General features: G+C 31.9%; 1 protein-coding gene across 4 annotated transcripts in view; it reads right to left on the bottom strand.

The window, feature by feature from the left end:
• The window catches only part of LOC127718286 (vasopressin V1b receptor-like), an 83,469-nt gene that overhangs the window by 47,859 nt on the left and 22,191 nt on the right, over nt 1-13,419 (bottom strand). For 3 of the 4 annotated variants that reach the window (XM_052224290.1, XM_052224293.1, XM_052224288.1), the window contains exons 1-3: nt 12,570-12,672; nt 5,318-5,410; nt 4,275-4,317 (exon numbers count right to left, since the gene is read on the bottom strand). The exons of the other annotated variant lie outside the window; for it this stretch is intronic. The gene's annotated coding sequence lies outside the window, so the exon portion shown is untranslated. Of the gene's footprint in view, nt 1-4,274; nt 4,318-5,317; nt 5,411-12,569; nt 12,673-13,419 lie in introns of those variants that run through there. 4 annotated transcript variants of the gene reach the window in all.

Below are 13,419 nucleotides of genomic sequence, written 5' to 3' on the forward strand. Positions count from 1 at the left end.
TTCTAGACCTTGAAATCTTCAAAGGTGAATGCTTCAAAAATACTTTTGTTTTAGACCTGAAATACTTTACAAAGAATACCGAAAAATTCTAATCTATTCATAAAAACTGAAACCACCCCAATTCAAACTGCAAATGCTTTATTAAAGGCGTAGGTAAATGTATACTTAGAAACACCAACACTGAAAGTGAATTTTAATCCAGAAAAAAACCTTATTTGTTGCAAAACTATTAATTAGAGGATATAACTGAAATTGGTAAAACAAATTCTATCAAAAATCAAATTCCAAGACAGACAATACAAATTAAAGAAAAAGAACAAAGTTTAAAATAGATGTTATGTATCATTCATTATATATTATCATCCTCAAGCAGAAAAACGTCAAAAAAGTATTTAGGAAATACTGACATCTTACTAAAACAGTTTCTACAATAAGTGTCAGATTCCATAAAAACTTATCAAATGGATTCAAAAGAAAAAGAAACATTGATGAATTAGTTAAACCAGCTATAAAATAATATGTATAAACCATACAGTTCCTACTAAATATTAAACTGTGCAGAACTAATCATGTAAACCACACATCTACACTGATATTCATATGAAAAAACGTTCTAACCATCATGACCATGGAACACTTAATCAACATTGATTGAAATAGTTTGAAAAACAAAAAAAATCAAAATTCAAATATAAATTAACAAATTAAAAATAATAATAAAAAGAAAGTATTTAAAAAAATTTAAACAGTAAGAAAAAGGAAATAAATGGAAATAAAAACAAAAGGGGTGGTCTCTGATGAAGGTTTCCCTAGAAAAAACCAGAAACACTGCGTACAGAACACAATATCAATGTAAGGCCAGAGATATGGTTCGCTCCAAAATGGGTGGCTATTGGATCAATTTCTATGAAAGTATATTAAATAGGTACAATTAAACAGTTGGAGAAAAATTGATGTTACAGGATGGTAGGTGGGAGAATGGGGGTCAGAAGTGGGAGACTGGGAGGTGGAAGACTGGGGTGTGGGAGGTAAGGAAGAATACCCCCTGTCCACCCCCTCTACTCTGTATGTGATTTCGCCTTCCAGTTGTTTTGATTTGAGGATCACCTAGGAGTCTAATGTAGACGAAACCAGCGTCTGACGTAAAATATTATTAGCTTGGTATCTTTGTTAAAATTCCTCTTATCATTATTGAAATATGATCTAAATATTTATCCGTATATCCACGTGTCAAAATCTAAAATGTGCTTATATAGCATAGACGAGTAACCAATACTATAAAGGGCAATAACACCTTAAGAGGTCAATTGACAATTTTGTTCATTTGACTTATTTGTAGATCTTACTTTGCTGAACATTATTGCTGTTTACAGTTTATCTCTATCTATAATAATATTCAAGATAATAACCCCAAAACTGCTAAATTTCCTTAAAATTACTTCTTCAGGGGCAGCAACCCAACAACAGGTTGTCTGATTCGTCTGAAAATTTCAGAGCAGATAGATCTAAACCTGGTGAACATTTTTACCCCGTCGTATATGCTCCAAATGCTTTAGTTTCAGAGATATAAGCCAAAAACTGCATTTCACCCCTATGTTCTATTTTAGCCATGTTGGCTATGTTAATTGGCAGGCGGGGTCATCGGACACATTTGTAATGACTAGTTACCTTAATAATGATTGTGGCCAAGTTCGGTCGAATTTGTCTATGTAGTATCAGAGGAGAAGATTTTTGTAAAAGATTACAAAAATTTACGAAAAATTAAAATCAACAGTAGTATACCTGTGTTCAAAAGTCATAATCTATTGAGGGAAAATATATCCGGGTTACAAACCAAAACCGAGGAAACACATCAACTATAAGATGAAAACAAAGGAACAACAGGAACACTGATGTGCAACAAAAACAAACGCCAACACACTAAAAAACGAACTATTTGATAACAACTGCCATATTCCTGACTTGGTACAGGACATTTTAAGAAAAATAAGTGGGTTGAACCTGGTTTCATGGCATGCCAAACCTCCCGCTTTATGACAATGTTAAAAAATATCGATAAAACACTACATGACAGAAATACGGCACAAACACACGCAAAAACATTCTTTACAGAGAAACGCACAAACAAACAATATAATAGTCAACACAAAATTGACTATAAAGGGCAATTACTCCTTAAAGGATCAATTGACAATTTTGGTCATGCTGCTTACAGTTTATCTCTATCTATAATAATATTCAAGATAATAACCAAAAACTGCAAAATTTCCTTAAAATTACTTATTCAGGAGCAGCAACCCAACAACAGTTTGACTGATTCGTCAGAAAATTTCAGGGCAGATAGATCTTAACCTGATGAACATTTTACCTCAATCAGATTTACTCTAAATGCTTCAGTTTCGGAGATAAAAGCCAAAAACTGCATTATACCCCTATGTTCTATTTTTAGCCATGGAGGGCACGTTAGTTCATGTAGTTGGCAGGCGCTGTCGTCGGAAACATGTTTTAGACTAGATACCCCAATAATGATTGTGGCCAAGTTTGGTTAAATTTGTTTATGTCGTTTCAGAGGAGAAGATTTTTGTAAAACTTGACGGACGACGACGACGGACTACGGACGCCAAGTGATGAGAAAAGCTCACTTGGCCATTTCTTTTAGAGGTCGTTATTTCAGCAAATTCAAACTACGTATTTGATTTATTTTCCTTGGCATGAACAGAAAACATGACATATAAAATGCGATAGAATGCATTCTTTCTTGAGCTTTTACTAACCATTATTATTAGATAGAGTTCATTCAATTTGGAAAATCTACCAAATTGGCAAACATTATTTTTTTGAGGAATTGAACAAATTAAGGTAAACCTGCAAACTTTGCCATGCACCTTTCAATAACACATGAGTAGTAGAAGTTGGCATAATCAGCTGATTTTGGGATATGCATCTTACAGCCAAAAGATAGGACATGTAAAGTGGCATTCGGTATACTAGCATTTTTAGATGACTTTGCAGGAAATTTGATCTGAATTAATTGGAGTCAAGTTTTTTTGTTAGAGGTGTTTATGCCATTTAAGATACGCCAATGACGAACACGCTAGTCACAGTATCAAAGAGTACACTGAATGAACTACAATTCACTCATCAGTAATATAACATCATATAACCCTTTCCAGAAACTCTCAAAATATAATTTGAAGCAGGTTATTTCTCTTACCGAGAATTAGAACAGCGTCAAGGTCAACGATTAGTGGTTTTGAATCTCTGTTGATTTTGATATGATATTTGGTTTATCTAAATATAGAAATTGTTAATGGTCATTTGACTTCAACATTCTTGTAATCGGACTCGATTTTTAAGCAAGAAATGTTTGTAAATTTTAATAACATTTTATTTTCTATTAACTTCTCTTCGTTTTTCAGCACTTATTGACCATTAGTGTATTAGTGTACTTCCAAACAAAGGAAATACTTTTAATTGATTCGGGCTTTTGGAATTTTTGGAGTTCATAGAAAGTGCCATAATACGGCAGAGGTCGTCATTGGTTTCTCACATGAATTTACATACAAAGCTACGTGTATTCGCTATGTTTCATATAAGTTAACGAATAATTTTCCACTCAAACAAAGCTTTGCAACACTTCCATTAAGATATATGGAGGCTAAATTTAAAAACACTTATCTTTGTAGAAAATGCCCAAAGTGGTCAGAAATTAACATCATTCCTATTTTAAATTGCCCCTCTAAATATTGTTTTCTCTAATTTATGTAATCAATTATGCCATCAGATTTACATAGTCCATGAATGCATCTTTTTCACTAGACAAAAACAAATGTTAAAATTGTTACTTTCCATTTTGACCACTTCCCTCACAGTTTGCGATTTCTATAGCTCTCAGAAATTTGACCAACATATTTGAAGTACTTTGAGCATACAGACGATTAACGATTAAGAAAAAAACAAACTTGAAATATAAATCGACATTATATTTTCACGTGATTTTTCACAGTTTCAACACTCGAAAGTTGCAAATATCAGTCTCTCGTGATGGTTCTTTGCAGTAACCAGGTGTACAGTTATGTTTTATGTGGTAATATTATTTTACTTTTGCTTTGGCACTGATTTAGTTTCCTGAATGCCTTCTTGGTATATCAATTCTTTTCTGAGCTGCAGAAATGGCGCGAAAAGATGTTTGAATAAAAATTTTAAATCTTGCAGTTTTTCACGCTATAAAAACAGTTGATCTTTCAGTTGGTAGAAATAATTTAACAGTTTACCTGAATAATGTTGTTGTCCGAGAGTAAATAGGTCTCCGATCGACTTTAAAAGAATAAACATATTCACTTAGAAATTAAAGAAAATGATAACTTCAGGTAGAAGGAAGGTGGTTTTATTTGTACTCCGCTTAGTTCCTTATTGTATTTACTTCAGCGATCAGCAGTTGCTAACTCATTTTTATTGTCAATCATTAGTATTACGTTTATTATAATGTAATTAATTATGTTAACCGTTTTGAATGTTGTCTTTGATTATATGCTCTGTAGGAAACGCTATAATGTTGGTGGGACACGTATTTCAACGGTTTTGATTTTACCCAGATCACGTGGGTGAGACACGAATTTCTTATTGTTTTATGTTTGTTTACTACAGAGCATGTAGATGGGACACGTACACGTATTCCTACTCATTTGTGATATCAGAGCACTTGAGTGGGACATGTATTCTTACTGGGTTGTATACCTCAGAGTTTTTGCACGACATACAAATTTCTTATGGTTCGGAAACTACAGAGTAAGGTTTAACTACAATATAAAACGTTGATGAGATGCGAATTTAGTGTCTGGTAACAACATAGCAAAGGGACACCGAAAAATAGATCGAATAATCTTTATGAATATAAGAAACATCTGTAGGAATGCAATATAGAAATGGTTAAAGAACATGTGTAGAAACGAAATTCTAATGATTTTAAGTCGAGCTGGGTCAGACCAAGCACTTTACAATTACAAAAATGCTGCTCCAATGACTTAACTTGAATAAAGGACAAATATAAGTTGGTCTTGAGTCAAATAAATGTGTCCAGATTAAGTTAACATCTCGTAGATAATAATTGAACAGTGTGTTGGTCTCCGTGTTGAAGGCCGTACGTTGACCTATAATGGTTTTCTTTTATAAGTTTTGACTTGGATGGAGAGTTGTCTCATTGGCACTCACACCACATCTTCTTATATCTATTTAGTTTTTCTTTACTTTCAGTATGATGTTCTGTTGCTAAACGTTTGAGAGGTATATTATAATAAACAAGAGAACTCGTACTCACCGTGAACAGCTTGAAGGCGCACAGTGGTCTAGTAGTTGGATTATATTTCTGACAGAGAATTTACACGTTTATCCAACATGATTTCACCATTATCTATAATTTTAGATATATACAGCTCTGTACATGTTACTATCATTATAAATGTGTTAAATCCTACACTGTTATTTGACTCGGAAGAACGCGAAATAAAATTACCATTTCACGATGAACGAACATTTTAAAATTTCATGAATGTTAATTTTTTACCGATTTCACGAAACACGGTGAATAACGAATTTTTTTCACGGTTGCACGTGAAATAAAAATGGCTAAACACGTTGCACGAAAATAACCTTTTACCACCCTCTATAATCATATTCAATTCAATTTCTTTTAATCTTTCATGATTCAAAGAGCTTAAACTATGCGAATCAAAAGTATAGTTAATTATGTTCGTGCATACAATTCTTTTAATATATAATTCGATAACAATGATTCAATGTTTATCTGAAAAAGTCACCTCGAAAAGCGCTCCAAAATTTTTTTCTAAACATTTCTAAACTTTTACTTTTTTAAAGACTATATGATGGCCTGTAATTGTTTACAGTCATGTCTTATGGTCCTAATTGGATAGTCATCTCATTGGAAATCATATACTGTATATTCTTATTGAAATATAATGGTAAAGCAATGTGAGTTTAGACATCTATGTACAAGAATGTTAACAACCAGTTTTAAATTAATAGTTCATTTACTTTTGTTAAAGATGTTCGCTCCTCTTTTTCAAAATAACAAGCTTTTTAAAAGAAAGTGATAGCATATGAATAAATGAAAGGGTCGTGCTCTTGCTTCTTGAAGTATAATCGATTGAAAATTTGATGGGGAATGATTCTCTCTAGAGTTTTCATACATTTAACATTGGCACCTTTTTTCAAAAGCTATGAAAATTAACAAGGATTTTATAAGATTTTCAAAAATGGCTATTTTAATTATATGTTATAAAACTATGAAAATAAATTTAGGGGTTAACGGACATTTTTTTTAAACTAGAGGATTCTGAATATCTGACAAAGAGTAAAAAAGCACTCTAAGGAAGGTAATAAAAATACTGCTGATTAAAAGTTATAATAAAAAGTAATTCATTCCACTATATGACATTCCTTTTCATCATGAAATGGTTCAACGTTCCCATGAGGCAGACAGTTATGTTTTACTACCAAATTATGTTATATAGATACAATGGATAAGCGTGGATTCTTGAAAAAGAAACCATGAGCCCGGAGGGCGAATGGTTTGTTTTTCATGAATCTACGCTTATCCATTGTATCTATAACTTAAACTATTGTGTAAATTTCTTTTCAAAAATTAAAGCCTTTTCTTAATTAGAAGGTATTGTAAGTGAGTTTAAATAACCATGTTATCGTGTCCAACGATGCATTGATAAATCTCAGATCACAATCAATTGGTTAACAAAATACAAATATAACACTTCTACCTTTAAAGATCTTTATATTACCAGGCATATGAATATTATTTGTTTATACAAAATAAGACATATTCGAAATTATTTCTAATAAAATTGAAAATGGAAATGGGGAACGTGTCAAAGAGACAACAACCCGACCAAAAAGCATATATAAAGTATAAATAATAAGTATGTTATCGAAATTTTTCATCACGATTTTCTCGCATAGGAATTTGCGAACAAACCATTGTAAAATTATATAGTAAAACAGATGAAATCATACTTAATTTATAAAACAAAAATTGACAAATAGAATGTAATCATTTTTGTTTCAAACATGTGAATTAGCCAATAATAATAAAAACAAAAACCGGTATTATTACAAAAATATCCACTATAACATGAAAAATTAGAAAAACAACAGGATAACTTAAGAACTAGAACAACAGAGAGAATACAGGGATTCGAACCTAAACCGACAAATCCCTATCTTTAACTCATTGATTTTAACCATGCTAACCTCGCGGCTACCAACTCATACTATACGACTGCCTATTGTGTCTATATAAAGGTACAAGCCCTGTGTGTCCGATGAACTGATGTATATCAGATGTTCATTTAAATATATAAAATAGACACTTATAGCGTAACCCATTGGTAGCCGAGAGGTTTCGTCGATGTGTTGATGTCAGTCACACTTAACAGATTTCAAGGAAGGGTTCGATTCCCAGTAAAGGCATATAAAAATTACAAAAATTAAAGGTAAGTTTTTAAATTAATTCCATTAGTGAACAGAAATCAGTAAATTAACAAATTCAAACTTAATGAAATTAGGCACACAAAGGAAACAATTGAATATAATTTGGTGAGTCAATTTCAGCGGCAGATTTAGGAAGCGTTGATTCTAGAAAAAGAATCCACGGTAAATGAATAGGCTGACGTCACCACAATGGTTTAACTATAAAGATCAGTATAAATATTTCGCTTACTTCGGATAATTTTCCAATTAACATCATTACGAACATCCTGTCCTGACATGTGTTAAAAATACATTATTATGAAAGAATATTGTAAACTAATGTTCAAAAAACAAGATTCTTTACTGCAGTCAATTTCCATGTTAACATGGCTTCTTACAAATGATTGTTGAAATAACTTTTAATATATCACAAACATCTAACAAGTGAAACTATGTACATGTTTATTACAACATTATCTATAGCGATCAGTATAGATATGCTTCAGTACATGTTTATAACTCTTCCATTTATCTTCATAACAAGCATTATCCGTTGATATTTGACTCAAAATACATTTGAAAAGGGCAAATCAACTACTACTTTGAATGGTCATGAAATAAATACTTGAATAAGTCAACAAATATAGGATCTACTTTGAGATGAAAAAAGATTCTCCAAATCCATCTTAGATTGACTAAAGTTTGTTAATTATAGTATTGAAGGTGTCTTTTTTTATATATATTTGTAGTGCTTGTGTTCTTCATTTCCTCATGTATATGCCTATATAGATATAAGAAGATGTGGTATGAGTGCCAATGACACAACTCCCTATCCAAGTCACAATTTGTGGATGTAAACCATTATAGGTCAAAGTACGGCCGTCAACACGGAGCCTTAGCTAACACCGAACAACAAGCAATAAAGGGCCCCCAAAATGACTACTGTAAAACCATTCAAATAGGAAAACCAACGGTCTAATCTATATAAAAACGAGAAACGAGAAACACTTATGAACCACATCAACAAACTACAACCACTGAACATCAGGTTTCTGACTTAGGACAGGTGCAAACAAATGCAGCGGGTTTAAACGTTTTAATAGGCGCCAACCTTCACCCTTCCTGAAACAATAGTGTAACATCACAACATAGAAAGACACACTATGAAATATCAATTGAAATGGCTTAACTCAATCAAAAGACATATTAACAAAAACAAGTGAACATACACTGAACGAATAATTTGATCTATGACACAATGTAAAGACAAAATGCCCATTTTGTCCTGAATAACTAAGTACCATCCTTTCAAACTCTAATAATTGGAAAATGTTAAAATTCCGATGATTTGTGAGTTTGCTTATTCTAAAAAAGTACGCAAGTCCTTTCTACCAACCCGCTTAAGGATGCTCGCTCCTCTTTTTTAAATTTTTTCTAGATTTTCGGAATCAGCTGGTTTTATCCATGTAGTGCCATTAAAAATGTTTGCCAACTAACCCCTACTTTTTTTATACTTTTATAACAAGCACACGGACCCTTCATTTTTTGTTTGCTTGTATAGTTCCTTTATTTATATACTATCAATTTATAACAGTCTCTTTAAAAGCTTGTTATTTTGAAACAGAGTAGCTAACATCCTTAAGTATAAAAGTATGATCACAGGCTCATTTAAACACGAGTATCGAAACGGGTGTTACTACTTGAGCACGATCTGTTTCCCCGTCCCGTGTATATGAATCTATTCCGGAAGTTTTGTTTGAGTCGATACGGCAAAATCTTAATTCTTGTCGTGGCATGTTATGACTGAGTGCTTTTTGTTTGCTTTTCATAAGGTTTGTATTGTATGTCTGTTCTTTCGAGACTGATGATTAAGATTGCCAGTTGGTGTCTTTTTACTTTTACTTTCAACCAGCATACAAAAAATACAACTGTCACCATATTATCTACACTGATAAAAAAAATACAATATTGAAAAATCAATGTGAAGTGTAGTATAATAGACTAGTGTTGCTTTTCATATTGGTCGGTTTGTTACAGGGATTACACCTTTTCTTAGTTAAACTGCAAATGTATAATTTATTTGAGGCTGGTTTCAAGCTAAATTAACTAATAACAATAATATCATGTGTTTAATAAATACGTCTTGAACACCTCACAGATATATGTGTCTTAAAATCAATTTTTGAAAAACATTGAACTAAAAGTCATATGAATTAGTGTTTTAGGGCTTACGAATACAGAAACTAATAGCTGGTGAAAATATGTCTTGACAACATCAAAATATACATGATACACATACCACGATAATTTCGAAAAGGTTCTCACTTTGTTGAATACATATAAAAAAGTTTTATCGGGTGTCTATAATTTCTATTTTATAAAATCAAAATTACGTATGCAATTTAATTATCTCATAAATTAAATTTTAAAGTTCAATTATACACGAACGGAAACAATATTGAAACGGGATTTAACCTCTTAAAACAGATCATGCAGTCAAAATACACTTCGATACTTTAGATTAATAGATTTTATGATATTTACGATCATAATTTACCAAGGTGAGACAAACTTTGTGATTTTGTAAGACAAAATATCTGTGTATACATTGCAAACCGATTCAGATAACTGCTGAAGCTGCTTTAATTTTAAACGTTTGATGTAATTAACGTTAGGAGAAAGCAAAGTACTTCATGACTAACGATGACTAAACATCACATTAATTTTTTTTTTTATTTTAACTTAAAGTAATAGTTATATTATTTGAGATCAGTCTCGACTAGAACATGTAGAATGTAAAGAGTAATTCATCTCCACTTTTAAGAATCCGTTTCGTCTGTCACTGTACTAAACCATGCATTGCATAGTTTCAAAGGTAAAGAATAAAATATTAAATAATAATATTCTATTGCATCAATTTAGTGCGAATGTGCGAGGAAATTTAAGCTCTAGAAAGGGTCCAAATGACAGCAAATATCGAAGCAAAATATTCCGGTTCTTGCTATTACATCAGTTTTTGGCTCTCATTCATGCATTTTTTTTGTAAGAAAACGAATAAATTGTTATTAAGATGGCATTGTTATAAACTGAATCTTATATTGGCGTTTATAACTATATGTTCATAAGTATAAATATTGATAACCCCTTCCGGTTTTCTAATTTTTTATTTCTATCAGTTCACATAGTGTGTGTGATAAAATAGGTAATGCTACTCCTATCTGTCATACCATGTACCGGATGTAATATGGTTTATATGTGTAAAAAGTAAAATAACAAAAATACCGAACTCCGAGGAAAATTCTAAACGGAAAGTCCCTAAACAAATGGCAAAATCAAAAGCTAAAACACATCAAACGAATGGATATCAACTGTCATATTCCTGACTTGGTACAGGCATTTTCTTATGTAGAAAATGGTGGATTAAACCAGGTTTAAGTGAGTATCATTATAATACTCATCACTTGTAATATTTTTATATATGTATAAACTGTATGTATATTCTAAACAAAGACTCTGTCAAAAATGATAAAACGTATTATAGTCATAATTTGTTCAACAGTTTCTTTAGCACAAATAACGTTTACAAAACACGTTCTTGAAAAGGAGTGAACATACAAGAGGCTTATTAGGTGAGCCTTTACAAAAGATACAACTATCGTGGTATCAACATTCTTACACTTAAAAAAGAGAACTATATTTGGCAAATAAGACCAACCGACATATCAACCTTTTAATTAGATGTCTTTTGATCAATCAAGTTGATTAAAATCTGATCCACACAACTTGCCTGAATCTAGTTACTTAAATCCTGTTCCACACAACTTGCCCGAATCTAGTTACTTAAATCCTGATCCACACAACTTGCCCGAATCTAGTTACTTAAATCCTGATCCACACAACTTGTTTGAATCTAGTTACTTAAATCCTGATCCACACAACCTGTTTGAATCTAGTTACTTAAATCCTGATCCACACAACTTGCCCGAATCTAGTTACTTAAATCCTGATCCACACAACTTGTCCGAATCTAGTTACTCAAATCCTGATCAACACAACTTGTTCTAATCTAGTTACTTAATCAAATTCAAGAGTGTGTATTGGACAGTCATGAAATTGTCTGTGATAAATGCTATAAAACGGTCTAATATTGAATGTTTTAATATTTGTTCATCCATTAATTAAGGAGTGACAATAACATTTTTCTGTCTATGAAGGTAAATTTGTGACATTAGATTTTACACTGACAAAAATTAAGGCAGCTAGATATGTTCTAAATAATTATAAAAACAGAACAGGTGGAGTTTCAAACATGAAAGCTTTCTCACAATCGGATAACTTATAAAGTAAAAGATCTTAACTATCTTATATTAAATTACCTGAGGGTTGGTAGAAATTCAAAAAGACAATCTAGATCAATCTGATAGGCGCACTCGTTGCAAACATAGATTAAAACAATTTCAACTAATTGATACTTTTTTTTTAAATTCTGTTTTTCCTAACACGATCACGCACTGAAATTCTCTTTCCGAATCGATAGGCATGTCTCAAACCCTAGATTCCTTTCAAAAGTGGAAATTACATTTATAGATGTAGTTAGTTTAGGTTTAGGAATTTTAATAAGATGTTCGGACTCCTTGGGGTTTTTCCTACAATACAGTGAGAACTATTTTACCCCATATCGCCCACTTTTCTTTTCATAGAAGACTTCAATAAAGAAAAATAATTTTACTTTAATTTAACGAATAACTTTTGAACGCTTTAAACATATTTCTTGCTAAAAAAAACTTCTTCTGGCTCTTTTTTATTTAGACTGTATGCTGCCCTCTTTATGTCTTTTAGTTATTGTTTGTCGTGGGTTTGAGGTCTCATTAACACATACCTCGCATTATGTTTTACCACAAACATAGTATCAATATACAAATACAACTATTTAATATTGTCGGATGTAGATATTCCGGAAACAGATGTAATCAAAACAGAAATCAGTATAAATATATTGTTTCCTATTGTAAGTACCAACATAAAGCAATTGCTGTTAATAAATGTTAGTAAATGTATGGTGAACATACCTTCAAATGCTGAAAAATGTTATTAAATGGTTGTTAAACCAGTTCTCGGCTCTGTATACAATTTTGTTATTAATCATAATTATGCAATGTTTTGAGTATAAATCTGTGGTTGTGAAATATGGGTTAAACGGAAGAAGTGTAGTATATGATTGTAAATATAAATGTTAATATGATGAGTCATTTGGTTATTAAGTATGTTACTGTATTATTATAAGTGAACGTTACATTTTGATTGAGCTGACTTCGCTTGTCGGGAAATGAATGCATAACAGGAATCGATTGCCCTGTCGACTCACAGGTCTCGTTCTTTTTGGAGTTCACGTAATCCCCTCAGTTGTTTTTGTTACCCTCCATTAAAGTCTGTAACATGGTCGAAAAAAAGGACGAAAGATACAAGAGGGACAGTCAAACTCATAGATCGAAAACAAATTGTCGACGCCATGGCCAAAAATAAAAAGACAAACAGACAAATAATAGTACAGATGACACAACATAGAAGACTAAGCAACATGAACCCCACCAAAAACTGGGGGTGATCTCAGGTGCTCCGGAAGGGTAAGCAGATCCTGCTTCACACGTGGCACCCGTCGTGTTGCTTATGTTATTACATAAGGAACATATCCTATATCATCTGTGAAACGGTTATTCCATAACTGTCAAACAACTCTTGATGGCGCCCGTAAAATTTACGAAGGAATGATTTCAACTTCCCCATTTGGAAAATGGTAAGTGGTACAATCATATTACTAGTACTTAAAAAATTAAAAAATTAAAAAAAATTATATTCAGTCGGATATACTGAAAATGCTTTCGAATTGAAAGCAAAATAACATATTGTGTTTTAGCTTTT

This window comes from Mytilus californianus, unplaced genomic scaffold (assembly GCF_021869535.1).
Source record: "Mytilus californianus isolate M0D057914Y unplaced genomic scaffold, xbMytCali1.0.p SCAF_10, whole genome shotgun sequence".
NCBI classification, from domain to species: Eukaryota; Metazoa; Mollusca; class Bivalvia; order Mytilida; family Mytilidae; genus Mytilus; species Mytilus californianus.